The sequence below is a fragment of the Molossus molossus genome, unplaced genomic scaffold (genome assembly GCF_014108415.1).
Source record: "Molossus molossus isolate mMolMol1 unplaced genomic scaffold, mMolMol1.p scaffold_m16_p_13, whole genome shotgun sequence".
Lineage (NCBI taxonomy): Eukaryota > Metazoa > Chordata > Mammalia > Chiroptera > Molossidae > Molossus > Molossus molossus.
Genome location: NW_023425348.1, coordinates 57,278,551 through 57,302,904, shown reverse-complemented (window position 1 = coordinate 57,302,904; position 24,354 = coordinate 57,278,551). Strand labels below are relative to the sequence as shown.

At 43.4% G+C, this 24,354-nt stretch overlaps 1 pseudogene; it reads left to right on the top strand.

Moving 5' to 3' along the window:
• The first annotated feature begins 7,251 nt into the window (after window positions 1-7,251).
• On the top strand, window positions 7,252-8,123 carry LOC118628623 (annotated as a pseudogene).
• Window positions 8,124-24,354: the final 16,231 nt, after the last annotated feature.

Sequence of the window (24,354 nt, the reverse complement as noted above, 5' to 3'; positions counted from 1 at the left end):
GCCCCTCAAGAAGTGCATCCCATGATTCCTCTCATGCCCTAGAAGTTCCTTTATTCAGCCATTATTGCACTTGTCTTAGTGGTCTGTGGTTATGCATTTACATCTATTTCTTCTACTAGACTATGTACTCATTTGTTTTTCCCATGTTTATTTACTTTTTTTTTTCTTTTATAGTTGTTGAGTTTCTCCAATTTTCTTATATTAATCTATTTTTGTTACAGATGTTTCTCCTTTTTTCCCCATTGACACCCTCCTTTCCATCGCCCCCGTCTCCAGCTTTGTTGTCCATGTCCATTGGTTATGCATACATGCATATAAGTTCTGTGGTTTATCTCTTCCCTCCCCCCTGACCTCCTCTTCTGAGGATTGTCAGTCCGTACCCTACTTCCACGTCTCTGGGTCTACCCTGTTCCTCAGAATGTTATGTTCATTATCTTCCACAAATAAGTGAGATAATGTGATATTTGTCTTTCCCTGCTTGGCTCATTTGGCTTAGGATAATACTCTCCAGGTCCCTATATGTCATCTCAAAGGATAAGAGATCTTTCTTCCTTAAAGCTGCATAGTACTCCGTTGTGTATATGTACCACAGTTTTTTTATCCGTTCATCTACTGATGGACACTTGGGCTGTTTCCAGATCTTAGTTATTGTAAATAGTGCTGCTATGAACATGGGGGTACATATGTTTTTTCTGATTGGTGTTTCTGACTTCTTAGGGTATATTCCTAGAAGTGGGATCACTGGGTCAAATGGCAATACAATTTTTAATTTTTTGAGGTAATACCATATTGTTTTCCATAGTGGCTGCACCAGTCTGCATTCCCACCAGCAGTGTACTAGAGTCCCCTTTTCTCCACACCCTCGCCAACACTTGTTGTTTGATGATTTGTTGATGGCAGCCATTCTGACAGGTGTGAGGTGATATTTCATTGTTGTTTTAATTTGCATCTTTCTGATGATTAGTGATGTTGAGCATTTTTTCATATGTCTCTTAGCCATTTGTATGTCCTGTTTGGAGAGGTGTCTATTTAGTTCCTCTGCCCCTTTTTTTAATTGGGTTTTTTGTCTTCTTTTTGTTGAGTTGTGTAAGCACTCTATATATATATTGGAAATTAACCCCTTATCTGATATATCATTGGCAATGATGCTCTCCCATACAGTGGGTTGCCTTTCCATTTTGATGATTGTATCTTTTGCTGTGCAGAAGCTTTTGAGTTTGATGTAGTCCCATTTGTTCATTTTCTCATTTGTTTCTGTTGCCTTAGGTATCAGTGAAAATTCTGCTGTGAATAATGTCTAAAATTTTGTTGCCTACATTTTCTTTTAGGATTTTAATGGATTCATAAGTCACATTTAAGTTTTTATCCATTTTGAGTTTATTCTTGTGTACGGTATAAGTTTATGGTCTAGTTTCATTTTTTTTGCATGTAGCTATCCAATTTTCCCAACACCACTTATTAAAGAGGCTGTCTTTACTCCATTGTATGCTCTTGCCTCTTTTGTCAAATATTAATTGAGCATAATGTCTTGGGTCAATTTCCGGGTTCTCTGTTCTGTTTCATTGATCTATATGCCTGTTTTTGTGCCAGTACCAGGCTGTTTTGATTACAGTAGCTTTGTGGTATATCCTGATTTCCGGAATTGTGATCCCACCTACTTTGTCCTTCTTTTTCAAGATTGCTGTGGCTATTAGGGGTCTTTTTTGTTTCCATATGAACTTTTGAAGTATTTGTTCTAGTTCTGTGAAATATGTCATTGGTATTTTGATGTGGTTTGCACTGAATCTATAAATTGCTTTGGGTAGTATGAATATTTTAATGATGTCAATTCTTCCAATCCATGAACAAGGTATGTGCTTCCACTTTTTTTATATCTTCCTCTATTTCTTTCTTCAATGTCCTGTAGTTTTCTGCATATAGGTCCTTTACTTCTTTGGTTAAGTTTATTCCCAGGTATCTTATTGTTTTGCCCCAGTGGTAAATGGGATTGTTTCTTCAGTTTCTCTTTCTGTGAGTTCATCATTGGTATAAAAGAATGCCATAGATTTCTTGACGTTAATTTTGCATCCTGCTACTTTGCCAAATTCATTTATTAAGTCTGGTAGATTTTTGATGGAGTCTTTAGGGTTTTCTATGTATAATGTCATGTCGTCTGCGAATAATGACAGTTTCACTTTCTTCTTTACAATTTGGATCCCTTTTATTTTTTCTTCATGTCTAATTGCTGTGGCTAGGACTTCCAGTACTATGTTAAATAAGATTGGCAATAGTGGGCATCCCTGTCTTGTTCCTGTTCTTAAGGGAAATGCTTTTAGTTTTTACCCATTGAGTATGATGTTGGCTGTAGGTCTTTCATATATGGCCTTCATTATGTTGAGATGTTATCCCTCTATTTCCACATTGCTGAGCGTTTTTATCAGAAATGGGTACTGGATTTTGTCGAATGCTTTCTCAGCATCTATTGATATGATTATGTGGTTTTTATGTTTCATTTTGTTTATGTGGTGTATCACATTTATTGATTTGTGAATATTATACCCGCCTTGCATCCCTGGGATAAATCCCATTTGGTCATGGTGAATAATTTTTTTTAAAATGTATTGCTGGATCTGATTTGCTAGTATTTTGTTCAGGATGTTGACATCTATGTTCATCAGGGATATTGGCTTGTAGTTTTCTTTCTTTATAGTGTCTTTTTCTGGTTTTGGAATTAGAATTATGCTGGCCTCATAAAACGAGTTTGGAAGTCTTCCTTCTTCTTGAATTTGTTGGAATAGTTTAAGGAGAATGGGAGTTCGTTCTTCTTTGACTATTTGGTAAAACTCCCCCTTGAAGCCATCCAGGCCTGGGCTTATGTTTGCTAGGAGAGTCTTGATTACAACTTCAATTTCCTTAGTTGTTATTGTCTGTTCAAGTTTTTATCTCTTCCTGGTTCAGATTTTGGAAACTATGTGTTTCTAGAAATTTGTCCATTTTGCTTAGATTGTCTGATTTTTTGCCGTATAATTGTTCATAGTATTTGTTAACAATTCTTTGTATTTGTATTTCTGTGGTGTCAGTTGCCACTTCTCTTTCATTTCTGATTTTGTGTATTTGGGTTCTCTCTTTTTGTTTCTTGGTGAGTCTAGCTAAGGGATCATCAATCTTGTTTATCTTTTTGAAAAACCAGCTCTTTGATCCTTTGAATTAGTTTTTTTTTTTTTTTTTTGGTCTTCATGTCGTTTATTTCTGCTCTGATCTTTACTATTTTTTTATTTTATTTATTTATTTATTTATTTATTTATTTTGGTGATATGTGCCCCTAGTGGGAACCGACCCCGGGTCCGCAGGCTGATGCTCAACCATTGAACCAAACTGGCCAGGGCTTATCTTTACTATTTCTTTCTTTCTACTTGCTCTGGAATTTTCTTTTTCTTTGCTTTCTAGTTCTTTAAGTTGTGAGGTTAGATAGTTAATTAGAAATTTTTTCTTGTTTCTTGAGTTAGGCCTGTACTGCTATGAACTTCCCTCTCAGAACTGCTTTCGTTGCATCCCATAGATTTTGTGTTGTTGTGTGTTCATTTTTATTGGTTTCCAGGAAGTTTGTAATTTCTTCCTTGATCTCTTTGATAACCCATTCATTGTTTAACAACATGTTATTTAGCCTCCATGTGTTCAAATGTCTTTGCATGTTCTTGTTGCAATTGATTTCTAGTTTCATGCCATTGTGATCTGAGAAGATGCTTGATATGAACTTATAGAGACTTAGTTTGTGTCCTAACATGTGGTCTATCTTTGAGAATGTCCCATGTGCACTTGAGAAGAATGTGAATTGTGATGTTTTGGGTGTAATTCTCTGTAGATGTATATGAAACCCATTTGATCTAGTGCTTCATTTAGAGTCTCTACTTCCTTGTTAATTTTTTGTCTAGAGAATCTATCCAGTGATGTCAGTGAGGTGTTGAAGTCCCCTGCTATGATTGTATTGCTGTCGATCTCTTCTTGGAAGTCCTCCAGAAGATTTTTATATATGTTGGTGCTCCTATATTGGGTGCATATATGTTTACCAAGGTTGTATCTTCCTGTTGGATAGATCCTTTCAATATTATATAGTGGCCTTCTTTATCTCTAGTTATGTCCTTCATTTTGAAATCTATTTCATCAGATATGAGTATTGCTACCCCAGCTTTTTTTTCCCTTTGTGTTAGCTTGGAAGATTTTTTCCCATCCCTTCACTTTCAACCTATGTGTGCCTTTTGTTGTGAGGTGGGTCTCTTGTAAACTACATACCTGTGAGTCATGCTTTCTTATCCAATCAGCTACTCTGTGTCTGTATCAGAGCATTCAATCCATTTACATTTAAGGTGATTAGTGATAGGTACTTATTTATTGCCATTTTTATTTAGTGTGGTTATATTTTTCTTTCTATTTATTCTACTAATTACAGCAGTCCTTTTAACCTTTCTTGGAGTGCTGGTTTGGTGCTAATGTATTCCCTTAGCCTTTTTTTTGTCTGGGAAGCTCTTTATTTGACATTCTATTTTGAATGATAGCCTTGCTGGATAAAGGAGTCTTGGATTCAGATCCTTGTTTTTCTTTTTCTTTTTTTTTTTTTATCCTCACCCGAGGACATTTTTCCATTTTTTGTTCAGGTAGAGTGGGAGGGAGAGAGAGGAACAGAGAGAGAGAGAGAAACATTGATGCGAAAGGAACACATCGAGTGGCTGCCACCCGCACGACCGACCAGGGCCGGGGACAAACTGAAACCGAGGTACGCGCCCTTAGCGGGAACCGAACCCGGGTCTCTCAGGACCACAGGCCGACGCTCTAACCGCTGAGCCAAACCGGCCAGGGCAGATCCTTGTTTTTCATTACCTTTATTACTTCATGCCATTTCCTTCTGGCCTGTAGTGTTTCTTGTGAGAAGTCAGCTGAGAGCCTTATGGGGTTTCCTTTGTAGGTAACCTGTTGCTTATCTGTTGCTGCCTTTAGGATTCTCTCTTCATCTCTAATTTTTGGCATTTTAATTACTATGTGTCTTGGTGTGGGCCTGTTTGGGTTCTTCTTACTTGGGGCTCTCTGTGCTTCTTGAACTTGAATGCCTTCTTCCTTCACCAAATTAGGGAAGTTTTCTGTCACTATTTCTTCAAATATACTTTTTAATCCTTGCTCATTTTCTTCTTCTTTGAGGACTCCTGTGATGCGAATATTATTACGTTTCCAGTTGTTCCACAGTGCTCTTAAGCTGTCTTTCTGTTTTTAAATTGTTTTTCTCCTTTTGGTTTTCTGATTGGTTGATTTTTTCTACCCTGTCTTCTAATTCACTGATCTGGTCCTCAGCTCCCTCTACTCTGCTGCTTAGTCCTTTCAATGTGTTCTTTATTTCTGCTGTGTGATTCTTCATTTCTTCTTGGTGGTTTTTCATTTCCAATTGGTTGATTTTTAATGCTTCTATATCTTTATTCATGGTATTGATGTCCTTACTCATGCTGTTGAGCTTCCTCAAGATCATGGCTCTAAACTGTACCTCTGATAACTTATTTAACTGCATTTCATTTATGTCATCTTCGGTAGAGGTCTCTTGTTCTTTCATTTGGGATTTCTTTGTTTCATCATTCTGGCTATGTCAGTGGGTTTTGGAGCCTGCCAAATTTTCCCTGTGGGTGTTGGTGTTCTGCTGTTTGTGGCTCCCTCTACTGGGTTTGGATGAGCGTGGGAGGACCCATGTTAAACACTACTGTCAAGTGTTGCTTTCCTGGGTAGATTTGCAAGCCCAGGAAAGGCTCATGCATCCTCTAGCTCTTTGCCTGGAGGCTATTAGTCTCAGTTACTTGAAGAGCCTTGGGTTCTCAATTGAATGAAAATCTCCCTCAGGTGTTCAGTATAAGGGGATTACCTGAGGGTTGGGCAGATGCTGTTTCTTATTGCACCTCAATTTGCATTTCTTTGGCTCAGCTGGGTGGAGTTAAATATCTGAGGGAGGGGCTGCTGCTTATCCCCAGTTCCGGAAAGGAGCAAGATGGCCACCATCCTGCATGGCTGTAACTCATCAAAAACTCTGGGTGCCCTCCAAATCCCGAGTGTCCCCACAGAGTTCCAGTCCTGTCTGCCCTCTTTCTGCTGGAGCCTAAGGTGAGTGGCTGTAGCTAATTTATTTCTCTGTCCTGGCCCTCTACGCTGTGGAGCCAGCTTGGGATTTTAACCCCGCGGGTGCTGCTCACAGCTAAGATTTCTGCTATCCATGGGCTCCCAGCTCTCCTCTCGCACCTCTGCAGATCTACCAGGCTTGATTCAATGTACTTGGTTATATGATCCTCTCAAGCCACTTTTCTGTTGCTTTTCCCCTATGATTTGTCTTTATTTTAGTTGTAATTCCAGTTTGGTCCTGGGAGATCGTCTGTGTAGCTTCCATTCACTCTGCTAAACTGTACCTCTTTTAAGTTTTTCTAGAGTGTAGTCTTCAAAACCCGTGGTCATCTTGTTCCTCTATGTGCTTATCTCTCTAACAAGGGCTCAGTACAATAATTCTCAGTAAGAGTTTAATAAGTGCTCAATAAGTGTGTGTTTAATACTTGGTTTCCTAACTGACTGAGTTTGGAGAACTCCTGAGCTCTGTGCAGTGTATGCAAATTTGTATTTTTGGGGGGCATTTTCCTGGAAATAAGATCCCATTCTAGTTACCAGATTTTCAGAGCAGCCTGGATTCACAAAAGTTTAAATATCTCTACCTTAGGGAGAAACAGTGGGCAGGAAGTTGTTTTTATGAACCTGAAGTTTGGTCAGAGCCTAAACTTCACTCTCCAAATGGATGACTTTCTGCTGTAGCTTGGGATGAGGAGAGAGCTGGACCGGTGGGCAGCACCTCTCCACTGCAGGTGGGAGTACTTAAAAGGCTGAATTCTTAAAGGCAGCACCGTCCCCCCCCCTTTTCATGCACATAATCATACATACTAGGATGAAATTCAAACACACACACACACACACACACACACACACCTCTGCATGCACACAAATATGCACACACAAACACACAGCCAGGCATGTCCATATGCACCCATCTGCATGCACACAGATAAACATGCACACACAAACCATCCACATACAAATATGCAGTCGGTTCCGGCTCCGGGGGACCCTGCGGCGGCCCCAGAAGCGCCTCGTGCAGGGCGGCGGTGTTGGTGGTCGCCGTGATGCCTGCGGGAGTGAGCGGATGACTGCTGGGGTAGGAGCACCCCGAATCTCAGTGGCTGCTGCTCTAGCGCGGCCTGAGCCATGGCCATCTCTGCTGCCGCCTCCAAGCATTTCGAGAAACTGCACAAGATATTCCGTGGCCTCTAGGAAGACCTATGAGAAGGAACAAAAGAGAAGAAGACATTGATCAGAGATTTTGATGAAAAGCAACAGGAAGCAAATGGAACGCTGGCAGAGATGGGAGAGGAACTGCGTTGTGCACCCCCAATCTTTCCATAACCCTATAATATCTAAGCTTCCAAACTACCGGAAGGACTTTGTCAAACTCCACCAGGAAGTAAGAAGCACACCTTTGACAGCCACAGCTGGGGGCCAAGGAGACATGAAATTGGCACGTACACTTAGAAAATGAGAATATGAATCAGCTGCAGTCTCAAAGGGTGTTGCTTTTGCAAGGCACTGACAGCCTGAACCGGCCACCCAGAGCATTGAGCGTTCTCATCAGATTGCCACAGAGACTGACCGGATTGGCTCGGAAATCATGGAAGAGCTGGGGGAGCAACGTGACCAGTTGAAACGTACCAAAAAAAGACTGGTTAAACACAAGTGTAAACTTAAGCAAAAGTCGAAATATTCTCCAGTCAATGTCCAGAAAAGTGACACCAACAAGCTGCTACTTACTTTCCATTGTCATCTTACTGGAGATAGCCATCCTGGGAGGCCTGGTTTATTACAAATTCTTTCACAAGCATCGAATGCCTGCAGGGAAGGGTTTGTGGGACTTTGAGCCTGTGAATGAATGGCGTTGGAGATGTGGAATAAGCATATGGCTTCTGTGCGCTAACGGTTCGAGGATGCACTATGTAGCTAGACTTTGGGAAGAGGGAGGGAAGACAGAAAACCAGTTAAATGTGAAGGAACAACAACAAGGCCAGTGTGATATATCAAAGTAATAAATGTTGTTTATGACTTCTTTAAAGTAAAAAACACACCACACACACAAACATGCAGTCTGGGTCACACAGCCTCGCCCATGCATGTTCCCCATGTAACCACCCACTTACATGCACACAGCTCTGCATGTGAGAGTCACACGACCTGGCTCCAGCCCTCCCTCCTGCAGAGTGTGAGCGCTGCCCTGGCATCGGGCCGGGAGAGACAGCCGAGTGGAGCCATCTGTCAGGCTGAGGTTCCTGTGCCGCCCATCCTGCCTGAGCTCAGCCGGTCGGCATGCGGGGCATGCAGCCTCACTATTCTCTCCCGGGCTGAATCATGCTGAGTGAGCTGGCACGGCCAGAGTTTATCAAATCGGAACAGAATTTTGGCAAAACAGATGACTTGTGAGCTTGGCATTTGCGGGCCTGGGAGGTGGAGACCTGGAGGGGGAAGGAGGAGAAGTGAAGGTGAGGAAAAGAGGAACATTGTTTCTCAGTATACTGGGAGACAGACCATGGAGGCGACATCTGAGTCAAGGTCTTAAAGAACTAATAGAAGTTCCTGGGCAGAGAATTGGGAGTGGGAGAGGTGTTCTGAGGATAGGGTATTCCAGGCAGAGAGAACAAGATTATATATAATTATAAATTTTGTTTTGTTGTTAATCCTCACCCGAGGGTATTTTTCCATTAAACTTTAGATAGAGTGGAAGGGCGGGAGGGAGGGAAAGACAGAGAAACCTCAGTGTGAGAAAGACACATCAGCTGGCTGCCTCTCACACAACCCTGACCAGGGTCTGAGAACAAACCTGCAACCCAGATATGCGCCCTTGACCAGGAATCAAACCCTCAACCTTTCCATCTGAGGTCTGATGCTGTAACTGCTGAGCCAAACCTGCCAGGGCTATAATTATAAAATTTATAAGAGTATCAACATCTCTCCCTCTGGCTTCTTCACATACTCTTTCTATTTCTCTGCCTCACATATTGATGGAACCGTCATTGTGTTTAAGAGCACAGGTGGTTCCGCCACTTGCTACCCACATGACCTTGGGTAAAGTCACTTACATCTTACAAATAAAGACAATAATTTTATAAGTTTCATAAGATTGTTGAGAACATTAAATGAAATCACAAACTTAAGGAGTGGACCTGGCACAAGGTAATACACAAGAAATGTTAACTGCTATTATTGCTATTGTCCTAGTTGAGAACCTTTAAGTACCAAGAAACAGAAAACTTAACTCAAACTGGCATAAACAGTAAAGAGATTCTTCATCTTGTACAATGGTGAGTCTTGGAGTAGAGTGGACTCCAAGCATGGAATAATCAGGGCTCTGACTTGATTTCTCTGTAGTTCTCCTAGCTCTGTCCTCTTTGTATTGGCTTTGTCTGCAGGCTGGCTTCCCTCATTGTCTAGAGATGGCCATGTCACTACGTCCTGAGCAACTGTGAAGACATGCTTCCTTGTTCACATCCATCATGATAGAGAAAAAACCTCCCCACAACACAAATATAAATTTCTTCTTTCAATCTGTTTAGGCTAGCTTGGGTTGAATGCCTGCCCCTGAACCAATACAGGGACGAGGGGGATTCCCTGTGTTGGTTAACGCCTGGCTTCCTGAACCAGTCACTGTAAGTGAGGTTGGGTTGCCAGGATTGGCTCTTAGACTAATTGGAATCCACCCCTGGAGTTGGAGATGGAGAGCAGCTTTCTCCTGGTCTCTTGGCTGCATCATGGCAAGGGGCAGGGGCGGGGGGGGGGGGGTGGTTAGAAAGGAGGGAGGAATATCTGGATGTTGGCTGGCCCACTAAAAGCATCCTCTGCTATCATAACTATTTCATTTTGGGCATGGTAGTTCACATGGGTCTTTTCAGACCTTGGCTCAAATGGCTCCTTACCAGTGAGGTCTTCCTTGATCATGAGACCAGTTACATAAAATCACACACACGCACACGCACACGCACACACACACACACACACACTCCTGCCACTCTCCTCTGCACTTACTATTTCCCTCACCCTGCATTAGTTTTATCTAATGTACATATCACTACCTGGTATGTTATATACTTTTGGCTTTATTTGTTTATTGTGTCCTTCTAGAAAACAAATTCCATAAGAATAGAGCTTTTGGTTCATTCAGTGCTGTATTTCTAGTACCTAGAAGAGTCCTAGCCCATGGTCGACACACAAGAACAATTTGTTGAATGAATAAATGATTCTGACCAGAGCCAGATGCCTCTGATCTTTACCTGTTGTGGGGCCTGGGAATGGTCACAACTTTCACAGATCCTTCTTCTCTCCCTGCTCTCTCTCTCCATCTATTCCCCCACAGGTGTCTCTCTGTCCCTCCAAAATCCATCTGCGAACTTAATGCATGTATGCAAAACCATGGACATAAACAACAATGCTGGGGACAGGGTGGGGGGGGGATTGGGAGGAGGTGTCAATGGAGGGATAAAGGAGAAACATCTGTAACAAAAATAAATTAATAAAAAATTTTAAAAAATTCATCTGTGAAATAGATTAGTGTTTGTAATTTTGCTTTCTTTCTACAAAGAACTGATTATAAATCTTTTTCTTCTCCCTTTTCATGCTGATTACCTCTTCTTCTCTACATGCAAAATATTAAATATTTTGTGTTCAAATAAAATTAGAAAACCAGAGTGACCCTTCCTTCTTGAAAAGATTTAAGACACAGTGTCTCAAGTCATTAAGAACTGCACTTATGTTTTTATGCGTGGGTTTAAGAAATGTGTACGGAGCCCTGGCCAGTTTGGCTCAGCAGTTAGAGCGTTGGCCTGCGGTCCGGAGAGACCCGGGTTCGGTTCCCGCTAAGGGCACGTACTTCGGTTGCAGTTTGTCCCCGGCCCTGGTTGTTCGTGTGGGTGGCAGCCACTCGATGTGTCCCTTCACGTCGATGTTTCTCTCTCTCTCTCCCTCCCACTCTATCTGTACAAAAAATGGAAAAATATCCTCGTGAAGAAATGTGTATGGAGTGTTTTCTGGTAGATGTTTCTGAGTCTACCATACCAGTTTCCTAAATTTGTATCCCCTTTGAAGTCTCATTTGGTATAAATATTTTTTAAATTTTAAGAAAAAATATCTGCTTTTCCCTATACCACCCACACCCTGAAACCTATCTGCTGCTGATGAGGGCCATATAATAGGGCATTCTTTTCTGGGGTGATATTTTCTGATTCTAGGACTATAAAAAAAATGATAAAAATAATAACAAATAACACATATCTGTCCAGAAATGCACAATGAACCATGCCCATTGTTCTTTTTTCTTAGTTATAAAATTAATATGTGCTCATAAAAGATTACTTATTTAAACTAAAAAGTGAAAGTCTCTCTGTCACCTCCAATCTTACTAGATTGGTATACCTTCTCCAGATCTCCTTCTTCCTGCATGGCCTGTCCTCCAGGGTTTCCCTTCCTCCTCTGTGCTACAAGTTGTTGCCAGAAGTAGCCACCTGGGAAGATATGATCATTTCTAACCATCCTTGCATCCAGATGTGGCCATGTGCACAGTTGTTGCCATTGGAATGTGAGCAGAAAGACATATTATCATTTCTGGCCCAAAGCTTTCAAGAAGTGAGTGTGACTCTTCCATGCCCTTGTTCTCCTTCTGCCTGTTGATGCTCTGGGGGATGGCAGAACCGCAAGATGAAAGGACCCGGGGTCTTTGAATCTCTGAGGGGAAAAGGGCCACCTGCCAAACTACATTGAACTTGTGTGAGTGAGAAATGAACTTCTATTATGTTTGGCTCTTTATACGTTTGGGGGCTTATTTGTTACAGCTGCTAGCAGTACCAAAATTAATATAGCATGTACAAACACAAGCTACTTTATGTTATATTCACCTACACACATTTAAAAAAAATGGATCACACAGTACACCATGACGTTATTTGGCTTTCACAGCTGAGAGAGATTCTGTAAGAGATATGGCCAGGAGATGCCGAAGCCAGAACTAGAACCTGGGCCTTAGAGCCCCAAAGCCTGTGGGTTCTTTTTGTTTTGTTTTTTCAGTGCCCTCATGCCAGCCATAACCTTGCTCTAACCTACTTCTTTGATGATGCTGACATATAGAAGGTGTTATTTGTTAGGCTTCTTTGATGACTCAGAACAGCTGCATTGCCCTCTGAGGTTGGGGGTGGGTAACCCAGGTAGGCTCTGCCCACCCAGGACCGTGTGGCTTCCTGTCTTCCTCAGTTCAAGGGTTTCTCGGAGAAGGAGCCTTCAAAATGATCATATTTCCCAGAAGACGTAGTTTGATTTGACAAGTATGGCCCCAGGGACAGGGGGTATGGGTTGTGGTGAACACTAGCAGAGCTTGGAAGAGCTGCGTCTGAAAGCCTCCTTCTCCAGTCCAACACAAATAACCCCCCGACCCTCAGAATTTACAACTAGTGAGCTTGTGTTCCCCAGAGAGGGCTCCCTGCTTCAGGTCCCAAACACCACCAGAGAGTGAGCTGTAGAAAGCCAGGTGGCCTCAACTCCCACAGGCTTCCAGGAAACCTTGACAGTTTTAAGAAGCCCCCATTTCCTGCTTAGCATGCAGAGCCTGGGTGGGGAAAGTCAGGGAGGCCCTCAGCCACTGCTCCTCCACCCCCGTACTTACCCTGGGGAATATCTGTGTGCGCAGATGAGATGTGCAGAGAAGCAGCATGGGCAGCAGGATGGGCTAGGGGGACAGGGCCCTCAGGTTATCTAGACTCTGGGATCTTCCACATCTCTGGGGCACCCCCATGTCCATTTCTTGTGGCTCCACATCCTTCTGTCACCTCCTGAGCTAAAGACAGGCCTGGAGGTGAGCCAAAGCAACTGATAACTCAAAGGTATTTCATTTCAGCCCTGGCCACTTTGGCTCAGCGGTTAGAGCATCAGCCTGTGGACAGAATGGTCACGGGTTCAATTTCCAGTCAAGGCCTCGTGCCTGGGTTGTAAGTTCGATCCCCTGCCCCCGGTCAGGGTTGTGTGGGAGAAAACCAATCAATGTGTCTCTCTCATGTTGATGTTTTCTCTCTCTCTCTCACTTCCCTTTCCTCCTACTCTATCTAAAAATCAATGGAAAAATATCCTCAGGTGAGATTAACAACAACCACAAAAAGGTGTATCATTATGTTGTGACATTTAATAAATCAATGTTCCCCAGCGTGGGAACCATATAGCCTTGGTGGGACAAAAATGATTGAAAGTTTCTACATAAACACCAGCAATAAATAATATTTAATTATTTCCCTTTCCATTTGTTTTCAACACTTTTGATTACATCAAAGAGAATGTCACTATTAGATGCTAGTAGGTCCTTAGTACCTCTCTAATATCAGAAAAAAAGAGAGAAGACATAAATAAATAATAGAAATAAAAATGGGGTCATAACTGATACAGCCGATATTAAAAAGATACACCAACAATAAACATTTTATAATGTAATGTAATTTTTAAAAAAGCAACTCAATTTTATGCATCTAGAAGCAAATCTAATACAAAGTGTGGGTTTGCTCTTTATCAAGAAAATTGTAAAACTTAAATGAAAACCATAAAATAAAACCTAAACAAGTAAAGAGATGTAGCATGGGTAGGAAGAAGACTCAATATTATCAATTGTTCTAGAAATGTATGCAAATTGTTCTAGAAATGTATGCAATCCCAATCAACATACTGTGTGTGCACGTGAGTGAAACTTTTCTAGCTAATTCTAAAATGTATTTGGAAGGGCAAAGAGGCCTGCTATTTTGTAGAAGGTGGTCAAGAAAGACCTTTCTGAGATATGACTCTGAGAACTGAAGCATCCCGGGCAGGTTGAGCCAAGGTTCCGAGGCAGCAGCTGGCTTGGAATGTCCGAGGACTGTGAGGGGGTCAATGTGGCAGGAGCGGACTGAATGAGTGGCAGAAATGAGCTCAGAGAATTATGCAGGGGCCAGAATATATGGGCCTTATAGGTTATGGTAAGAGGTGGGGATTTACTCTGAAATGGGAAGCCTGGGGAGAGTTTTGAGCAAAGAGTGATTCAATCCGATGTAAACATTTTAAAGATTTTGCAAGAGTTGGAATCATTGAGTAAACATGTTTCCAGGTGGCATGGAAATGCAGTGAAAACTGTGAAGGGAGTACATGAATGACTGCAATTTTGGAAATTCTGCCTTCAGTAACTCCTTGAGTCAGAGATTTGGTCTGAATTCTGCTTAGCCTAAACAGAATGGGAAAGAAATCTAAGCTCTTGGAGCCAACACTGACAAACTTGCAGGACGGCCAGGCCTGGTCCAAGTCTTCTTCCTGCTCCTTTGGCTCAGGGCTGATGTCCCAGGGAATCTCTTCCATGTGGGGCCTCCAATTACAGCCTCCCAGGGAGCGCCAATCAGCAGCAACACTGGCTCCTGAAAAACATCACTGCCTCCCAGGCTAATGAGGCTTAAAGAAGGCTAAAGGTGAAAGAGACTCCAGAGAGAATCATAAAATAATAAATTATAATACAACTAGCATGTCCCTGAGGGAACTCATTGTCTTCCCTAAAAAACTGTTCCTTCTCTGGCATTCCCTAGTCAAGTGTCGACACCATTTTTCATTCAGTCAATCAATACTATTTAAGCATGTGCTGCGGCATTGGATTCACCGTGGTGAGCAAGAGAGACATGGCCTCATGGAACCTGTAGTCTAAAGTGGGGAGAAAGACAATAAAAAATAAATAAATAAAGTTATTACACAATGTCTAGTGCTATGAAGGAAACAAATAGGGTGATGTGATAGAGCAAGGGGACTACAGGTGGCTGGTGGCCCAAAGGTGGCCTGCTGTCTTTTCTTTGTGAAGGAAGTTTTATTGGAACACAGCCATGGTCATTTGTTTACGTATCATCGATGCTTGCTTTCACAGTCTAAAATATTTACTCTCTGATCCTTGACAGGAAATGTTTGCCTCCCCCTGTGAGAGAACACGATGAAGGGGGCTGTCTCCTACCAACATCTAGCAGAGCTTTCTGCAGTGATGGGAATGTTCTATGTGCTGTCCAGTATGATAGCCACTAACCACACGTGGCTATTGAACACTTGAAATGTGACTACTAACTGAGAAACTTACACTTTACCTTATTTAATTTTAATTATTTTTTTATTATTTATTTAATCTTCACCCAAGGATATTTTTTCCATTTGTCTTCAGATAGAGTGGAAGGGAAGGAGAGAGAAAGAGAGGGAGAGAGAGAGAAACATTGATGTGATAGAGACACATCGACTGGCTGCCTCCAGCACAACCCCAACCAGGGCTGGGGACAAACCACAACCAAGGTACATACCCTTGACCGGAATCGAACCCATGACTCTTTGGTCCTCGGGCCAACACTCCAACCACTGAGCCAAACTGGCCAGGGCTAATTTTAATTATTTTATATTTAAAAAACCATATGTGGCTGGTGGCTACCGTGTTGGACAGCATAGTTCTCTACTTTGACTCAGGTCTTCCCCGAATCCTCCTTTCTTCCTCATGCACCTCCTGACTCTCTCTTAAAGTCTCAATAAGCCAATAAAAGCCAAAATCAAAATATATGTTCACCATAATTTCAGTTGTGTACAAATGTGTACAAGGATACAGAGAAGTAGGTATCTAATGCTTGGAAGCTACCACCGTTATCATTAGTTGCTTTATTAAATGGGAAAGCATGCTGAGTGATTTTATCTTGCTCTTTCAACATTGTCGGTGGTACTGTTGAATTATTATATTTATTAGAAATCTGGCATTAGGCTGGCCTTAGTTCTTTTGGTTGTTAGGAACAAATAATCATTCAATTTACCTCAAGTAATATATGTGTGAGAGAGACAAGGATAAAAAAGAGATAAGCTTCCCGTTGAATCTAATGAGAGGACCCCTATGGTAATGTGGCTGGACCATAAGGCTGCTCTGTATCTGCAGAAGTTCAAGGGACCTTAACAACAGGGCTTCCATAGACCGTGGCTGCACTGGTCTATCATCGTGACTCAGTTACTCTGCACATCTACATGTCTGCTCTATTTTCTCATACTGTCTCCACCCGTAGTTTCTCATTCCTCATAATTTCTGTTTCCTTATAGCTTTTACCTGCTCATCATAGTTGCCCCGGGTTTTCTCTAAATCACAACCCTTCATTGTCTGCTCCTGCTGCTGAATGCCTCCTTCTCTCTGTGTTTCCCTGTTTAAATTCCCAAATAAGAAAATATGGTTATCCCAGTTCCTCTTTCTCTGCCATCCCATATTGGAGGTCATTGGCCAGAGGTGGGTTTGTGGCACTTGGTTCCGTTTTCTACTTCTACCTGCCCAGTCAGTTGTTGTCAAAGGGAGGTGGGGTCACACGGTAAAAGCAGGGCTCTCACTGGCTGCAAGGACAGTGAGTGGAGGGACTATGGATATAGAGGTGAGTTAATTGACACAATGAGCACCATCCTGTACTGTGTGCACTAGCTGGGACCATCTCTAAGTGCCCAAATCTGTGACACTGTGAATCTTTCATAAGGTTTTGGCCCCCGGAGAGCTGGGTGTGTGTGACATGAATTGACTCTCTTTACAGCCAGAAGTTCCCAAAGGGTTTCCTGGTGGGGGGAGACCTCTCCCTCTCTCTCCTCCCCCCACTCAGAATTTCTCTATCCCTTCCCCAACTGAGAATTGCTTCGGCAAGAAAGGGAAGGACAAGCCTTCCCACAGGGGGGTCTCAGAGATATAGAAACACTGCTGTCGCGTGGGAGGAAGCCTGACGAACAGGCTGCTGGAGAATTTCTGATTTTCTGCTCTGGGCCTTAGTAATTCAGGGATGATGTGGTCAGAGTCTGAGGGGTTAAGTTTGCAATCTCACCCCTAACAGCATTGGCTTGGACTCTGAAGCTTGGGCCACCTCTGACTCAGAGCTGAGTTAAGGGATTAAATCTGCTGCCTCCCAAATTTGGCAAGGATGGCAATGGGCGGTGGCCCCTGGGAATCTCCTGGGCAGACAGAGTGGGCTTCACTTGGCCATATGGGGGTGAGGGGGTGGTAGGGGGGCCTTTTCCATTCCCAGCATGCCTTCCCCAGCTGTTCTGAATGCCTAAAATAAGCCAGAAGACACTTCCCTTTACCTGGCAACTTTGGTTCCAATTAAAATGCAATTCCCTTTACTGCCCAATTACTGCCAAAGGCCATCCTCAAAATTGACCCCAGTCCCATGGGCTTTATGGAAGACTGAGTTTCGCATCCTTTCTTCTTCTCTGGTTTGGAGAGAAATATAGCCAAGCGGTAGGAGCTGGAGGGTGTGTGTGTGTGTGTGTGTGTGTGTGTGTGTGTGTTGGAGGTAGATGTGGGAAGTGGAATTGAAAGAAGAAACGTGTCCAGATTGGGGCTTGGACCCTACAGAATGCAGATTATAACAGTTGCACCTCTAACAGAGACCTGGTTTAATTCTGGCTGTACCACCAGCTCTCTGTGTCCTCAAGCAACTTGCTTAATCTCTCTGGGCCTCAGATTCCTCTTCTGTAAAATGAAGAGGTGGGGTGAGGAAGTCTCCAGGGCCTTTCCAGTTTCGAATCACTGGACCTGCAACAAGGAGGAGAGCCAGCGAGAAGAGGAGGTGGCCCCTGGAATCTCTGCTCCAGGCTTGGAAACAGGAGCAGCGGCAGGGGCTCACACCAGAAAGGTGGAATCTTACAGCTGAGCTCAGCTGGCTCGAGCTCCCATCCCCAGATTCAAGCCCCTGCCTGTTTCACCTCCATTCCAATGAGAAAAGTGTGCCCCTCTTCAAGAGACAACATTTTACCTCTGTCATCCGGAAACGTGTCTTAGAGGCCTACACCTCTGCAGTGTCCACAACGTGAAGGGCGCTCCTGGAGCCGCTCCTGGAGCCGCACATCCTGCGCAGGCTGAAGCAGCGGCCTCCCACCCTCCCGCCAGAGCCAGGCGCAGGCTCAGCGGCCCGGGGACCACACAGACCGCACCCAGAGCAATGCTTTACAAACCGCGGGGCCGCTCCCAGGGTTTCTGATTCAGTGGCTCTGGGGTGCCTCCTGAAATTTCGCATTAATAAAAAGTTTGCAGGTGATGCTGCTGCTGCTGAACTAGAGACCACACATTAAAAACCCCCTCTATGGAGTACTAGAGCAGTAAGGGGTCTTAGAGAGGAACCCCCTCACCCACATCATTTCTTACAGATAAGGAAACCGAGGGAAAGTGAGTTGTCAACACGACACAACTCTGACCAGATTTCTCATCTATCTTTCTACTCCATCAACTTGCTGTTCCCAAGGTAGGGACATTGATGGAAAATCCAGCATCCTTCTCAGCATCCCTGGAGATCTTTGAGGAGAGATGAGGCTGTCAAGGCTCCCTGGAGACAGCGGGGAAGACTTGCAAGCTTTGGCAGCCCCTGGGAAGGTGCTTTAAACTCAGGCTGCGCAAGGGGAGGGGAAGCCGGCACTCACTGGGGGACCCTGGTGGGCGCGTGGCAGCGGCTCCCTCCGCGCCCCAGAGAGGGGAAGGCCTTGGCAAGAACTGCCAGTTCAGGGGCAACTGTGCCACGCTGCGGTTTCCTGCTCTCCCTCCGGCACCCCTCCCTGACCTTGAGTGAAAGGTTTGGCATCAAGGTGGCAAACCTTGTTTCCCTGAATTCTGATTCTAGTTTCTCTGAGGCACTAAGCCTGCTTCTGCTTGAACACCTTCGATGAGCAGGAGCTCGTGTCTTTCTAGGCATCATTCGAACTTCAGCTAAGCACCCAATCTTAGTTGGAGGATTTCCCCTTTCTGAGGAATAGGTCCAGTGTCGCCTAAGGTCTCCCCAGGCCCAAGCACTTTGTGTTCCTAAGACCAGAAGTGTTCCCCTCATGTCCATCAGCGAATGGGGTGATTAATAAATTGGGTGCTAAACAAATGAAATGGGATGAGGGTGGGCAGACACAGTCAAAGTGATTAGAAGACTGGTTTATCAGCATCTATAAGGCCTTGCATGCTCTGGTCACTGCCAACTTCTGATCTCAGTTGACACGACTTTCCCTCATACTCTAATTTTCTAACTGTATATGTATTTGTGTGATGGTTTGAATAATGCCTGTTTGTCCCACCATATTGTGAGGCCTATGAGGGCAGTTACAGTATCTGTTTTGCTCACTAATGTATCCCTAGCACTTAGCAATGTGCCTGTTGCATAGTATATGCTCACTGAATATTATGAAAGGGAGGAAGGGATTGCCTACTCCCCTTGCTTGGCCTTCTTAGTTCCTTGTTTGGATAGGCAGTATATATGTAAATACATCATTTGGCTCTGACAGCGAGGGTAATACTTTAAGAGCCTATTTCCAAAAAATAGTGGATAGATATTAGGGGAAAGGCTAAATTGCTATAGCAAAAGAGCCCAAAATACAATGACTTAAAGAAAATAGAAGCTTATCTTTCTCTCAAAAAAGAACCCCAAGGTAAAGAAGCCAGGGTGGCCAAACACTTCTGATCCACACAGTCATTAAGGGTCCCACGTTTTTCCATCTTATTGTTCTACCATCTTTATTGTTCTTCATCTGCATGGTCAGAGATGGGTTATGTATGACCCATACACATTTTAGTTTGTGAGAAGGGGATAGAATAGAAGTCCAGGGCAAGTGATTTTTTTTTAAACAAATGAGGCAAAGTTGCACCCTTCTCTTCCACACATAGTCCATTGGTGATAACTCAGTCACAAGGCTACACTGAGCTACAGACTAGCCATTTGCCTAGATTATCCTCGATTACTACAAAAGAATGGGAGAATGGATTTGGGGAATACCTGGCAGTCTCTGTCTTGTGTGTGTGTGTGGGTCTTATGATGATAAATAACCATTACTCAGGAGATATAATCTTAACCCAAATTATGGGCTGAGGCCACTAAGTTACCAGAAAAAACATTTTCTTTATGGATTCCCCCAGTTATTTCTGAGAAATTTTTATGGTATTTCATTGTGTTCAAGAATAGATTCCTGCCCTGGCCGGTTTGGCTCAGCGGTTAGAGCGTCGACCTGCGGTCCTGAGAGACCCGGGTTCGGTTCCCGCTAAGGGCGCGTACCTCTGTTGCAGTTTGTCCCCGGCCCTGGTCGGTCGTGCGGGTGGCAGCCACTCGATGTGTTCCTTTCACATCGATGTTTCTCTCTCTCTCTCTGTTCCTCTCTCTCCCTCCCACTCTACCTGAACAAAAAAATGGGAAAATGTCCTCGAGTGAGGATAAAAAATAAATAAAATTAAAAAAAAAAAAAAAAAAAAAGAATAGATTCCTCCTCAGTTTGGCAATATCCATCAAAATTATAAATACTCATATCCTTTGATCCAACAGGTTCACTTCTAAGAATTTCTCCAATAGATATATTTACTCACATAGGAAATAAAATATGCACTGTTGGTGAAAGGAAAAGATTAAATAAATATTATGTCTCCATACAATGGAATACCATCTAGCTATTGTTTTTATAATTATTTTCTTTATTTTTAGAGAGAGAGGAAGGGAGAGGGGGAGAGAGAGAGAGAGATAGAAACATCGATTGGCTGCCTCCTACATGCCCCCCGCCCCTGAGAATTTGACCCACAATGTGGGCATGTGCCCTGACCAGAAATTGAACCATGGGTCGACACTCAACCACTGGGCCACACCAGCTGGGCCAGCTATTGTTTTTAAAATGAGGAAGCTCTTTTTGTACTGCTATGTAAGGATCTCCAAGGTATATTGTTAAATGAATAAAACAAGGTGCAGAATAGTGAATATTCTAATTTTATAGAAGAGAATAAAAGGATTCTATGTATTATATATATTTATATTTGCTTTTGTATTTATAGGATATCCCTGGAAGAATGAAAAAATAAACTAATAACAAGGGTGGGGAGGTGACTGGTTGACTGGATATCTGGGGCATATACTTTGTATACTTTTGGTTTAGGACCATGTGAATATATTGCCTATTTTAAAAAAGGGGGGAAGGGAAGGAAGAGGAAAGAGGGAGGAGAGGAGAAAGGGAAGGAGGAGAAGAGAAGAAAGGAAGGAAGGAAAGAAAGGGCAGAGGAAGAAGAGGCACGCTGCTGCCTCTGATACAGTGACCCCTCAGGTTGCTGCGCCATGGGCCTCGCTGTCCTCTGCTGACACCCTTTGAGCTTCACGTAAGGCACTGTTCTCCTCTGGGCTTCTTTGGACCAAGTGTGAGACAAAATCTTCCCTTCGATTTCCCATGTTCCAGCAGAGACCAGCCTATAATGTTTAAAGAAAAGCGACTGGTGATTCCAGAAGAGAGAAAGGGAGGAATAACAAAAGATAATATCCTATGACTAGACAAACTCAGATTCTTTTTCAAGCATCCCCTATTGGTCCATCTGTCTGCTGTGTTCCAGGCCTGGTCTCACTGTGCAGGGCTCGATGTTCATCACCACCAGGACTTCTCTAGGAATGTCCCCACTTCAGAGACCAAGCCAAACTAGACCAAGTCCCCAGAAAGAGAAGGAAGTTTTCCCCTTACCGCAGTTCATGAGGTGGCTTCCCAGACCATATTTCCAGCGGAAGGACTGAACTCTTACCAGGATGATTAACAATGGCAATTGCCATTCCCTTTGGGAAGTATCCCCTGCATGCCCACAGGGGTATAGTTTGGCCTTATAGTTCTCAAAAGACAATCACAAAGATCTGACTTGAAAATATTTCCAATATTTCCTCAGTGGGCTTTGGATATCAAATTAAAATCAAAGAAAGATATGTAATTTAGAATTTCATTGCTGACCCAGAGGGAAATATGCCAAACTTAGTCTATTTTCAGCTGTTCTCTCCTTGAGGGCTCAAAAATTGTGGGGCACAGTCTTTCCCCAAATTAACTTATTATATAAAGAAATAACAACCACCCAGTCTTAGACACTGTTAGAGAAAGGAGAAACAGAACGGCACTGAGAGCCTGGATGAGATCATCGTGGCTATTAAGCACTGCACATAGCTCTACGTTTCACTGCTGGAAGACAGAATGAACATGGATTGTGTAATTGTCCTTGTTTGGTGAGAGGCTGTTTGTCCATAGACACACACTTGTTATTCAAGGATAAATTCATCACAGGTTCTTACATAAAGGATAGTGAACAAGAACATAACGTGTCTCCCATGGGAGCACAGCAAAAACCTCAAGGGAAACACACACTGTGCCTGAGGTTGATTCCAGAACTCAGTGTGGAGGTGGTTAACAAGACAGGTGAGTCATGTTTTCGGGGAGGAGTCCACGTCGGAAAGGAGGGTGGTGAAGACAGCCGAGGCCTCTTACAGAGAATGTGGTCTGGTCTAGGCTGGCAGATTTGAACTGCAGTGTGCTACGTGGAGAGTTGCATGGTGTGTGACCCCACAGTGAACACTCCGGCTTGCTATTTAATAGCACCATCATTTTGTTCTGCTATCCACCTCTCCCTCACGCAGCCTCGTGCATCAGGGGACATGGACTTTGCTCCCAGCTCGAAGGGATAGGCCTGCCTGACTAGTGTAAAGGCAGTCTTATCCCCTTGTCCATGATTAGTCTAGGAATATGCATATGACACAATTCTAGCCAATGAGAGCTGAGAAGTCTGCTGAAGGATCCTGGGGAAAATTTCTTTGTTCTGTAGAGGGAGCCATAGAGAGACGTTCTCTCTTCTAGACTTTGTGTGATGCCTGGAGCTCCTACAGTCATCTTGCAGTTTGAAGGTGGAGTTAAAGATGACACACAGAGAGCTGGAAATGGGCAGAATTTTTTTTTTTTTTATCATCACCTGAGGACATTTTTGCATTCATCTTCAGATAGAGCGGGAGGGAGAGAGGAAGGAAGAGAGAAACATCGATGTGAGAGAGACACATCAAGTGACTGCCACCCACACGACCCGAACCGGGGCCGGGGCCAAACTGCAACCAAGGTATGTGCCCTTAGCGGGAACCGAACCCAGGTCTCTCTGGACCACAGGCCAACACTCTAACCGCTGAGCCAAACCGGCCAGGGCAGGAGCAGGATTTTTAATGGCACCACTGAGTTTCCAACCTGGGAACCTACCCTACCTCTATCTTCTTATGAATGGTAACATATTTTCTTCTTTGAAAGCAAATTTCAGTTGGAGGTTTAGACACTTGCGACTGAGTATATTCCACAAATTTTTGTTGGAATCCAACTATTTATTAGGTGCTGATGAAGCAGTTTTAAATGTTAACACATCTCAACTCCAATAGAGCTTATTTTACAGTGGAGGAAGTGTAGACATTAGACAACTCATTTCACAATGGATAATTCAGTCATAATAGTGCAAAGTGCTACCAAGGAGAATGTGCGTAAGAGAGGGCCTGATCTTGTCTGAGGGAGTGAGGCACCGTCCTTTCTCGAGAAGTCCCTCTCTTAACTGGACTTTTTTATTTCAACTGTGCCTCTTGTGAGAAGATAGTTAGCACTCAGTTCTATGTTTTGCTTCCTGGCAAGGGCTTGTGGCATCCATCGGATGATTAAAGGGATAACCATAGAGTTTAAATATAAGACCAACAGGACCAAAGCTAACCTGCTCGTGTGAAAATTGTGCAGCCTAAACTACATTCCTTCTTGGATGGAAGGAGCACAACCTGTGATTTGCCGAGGATGAGCAAATGCCACTTCACTAACCAGCAGTGTCAGAGAAATCCTGGGAAATGAGAACCGATGGGGCTGGGGACAGCACTTGGGGACCACTTACAGCAGTGCAAGTATTGAAAAAACTACAAGCAAATATTAAATGTCATCAATTAGCAATTTTTTTGGTTATAGATTAACAAAATCAGGTCGTTTTCTTCTCTCTCTTTATTCAGAATCAGCCCACACAATGAGACCAATAAAGAAACACAAACTCCTAATTCGATGACACAATCTGGACTAGAGAAAGCAGGTGGGGAGAACGTCTGAAGAAATAATATTGTGATGACTATGTATGGGCCCAGGTGGACAGTTGAAGCAGAGGGGAGACCACTCTGTAAAGTACAGAGTTTCTAACCACTTTGCTGTGCATCTGAAACTAGTACAGACTAATACTGAATGAAAACTGTAATTGAAAAATGGAAAGAGAAGAAAGTGGAGGAAGGTAAAGCTGCTGCAGCAGGTCCCTCTGGTGCCTGGCTCACATGTCTTCAGCCCAGCTCTGATTCAGCCACGGCTCAGCCTCGCCTATAGCATTGTGCCTCAAGCATGTGACTTGCATCTTATCTCTTTTTGCCTTAGAGCTTCTCTGATTTTGTGAAAGTTACTTGGCTCATGTACTAGTGAAAGTGTGTTTTGGGGAGAGTATAT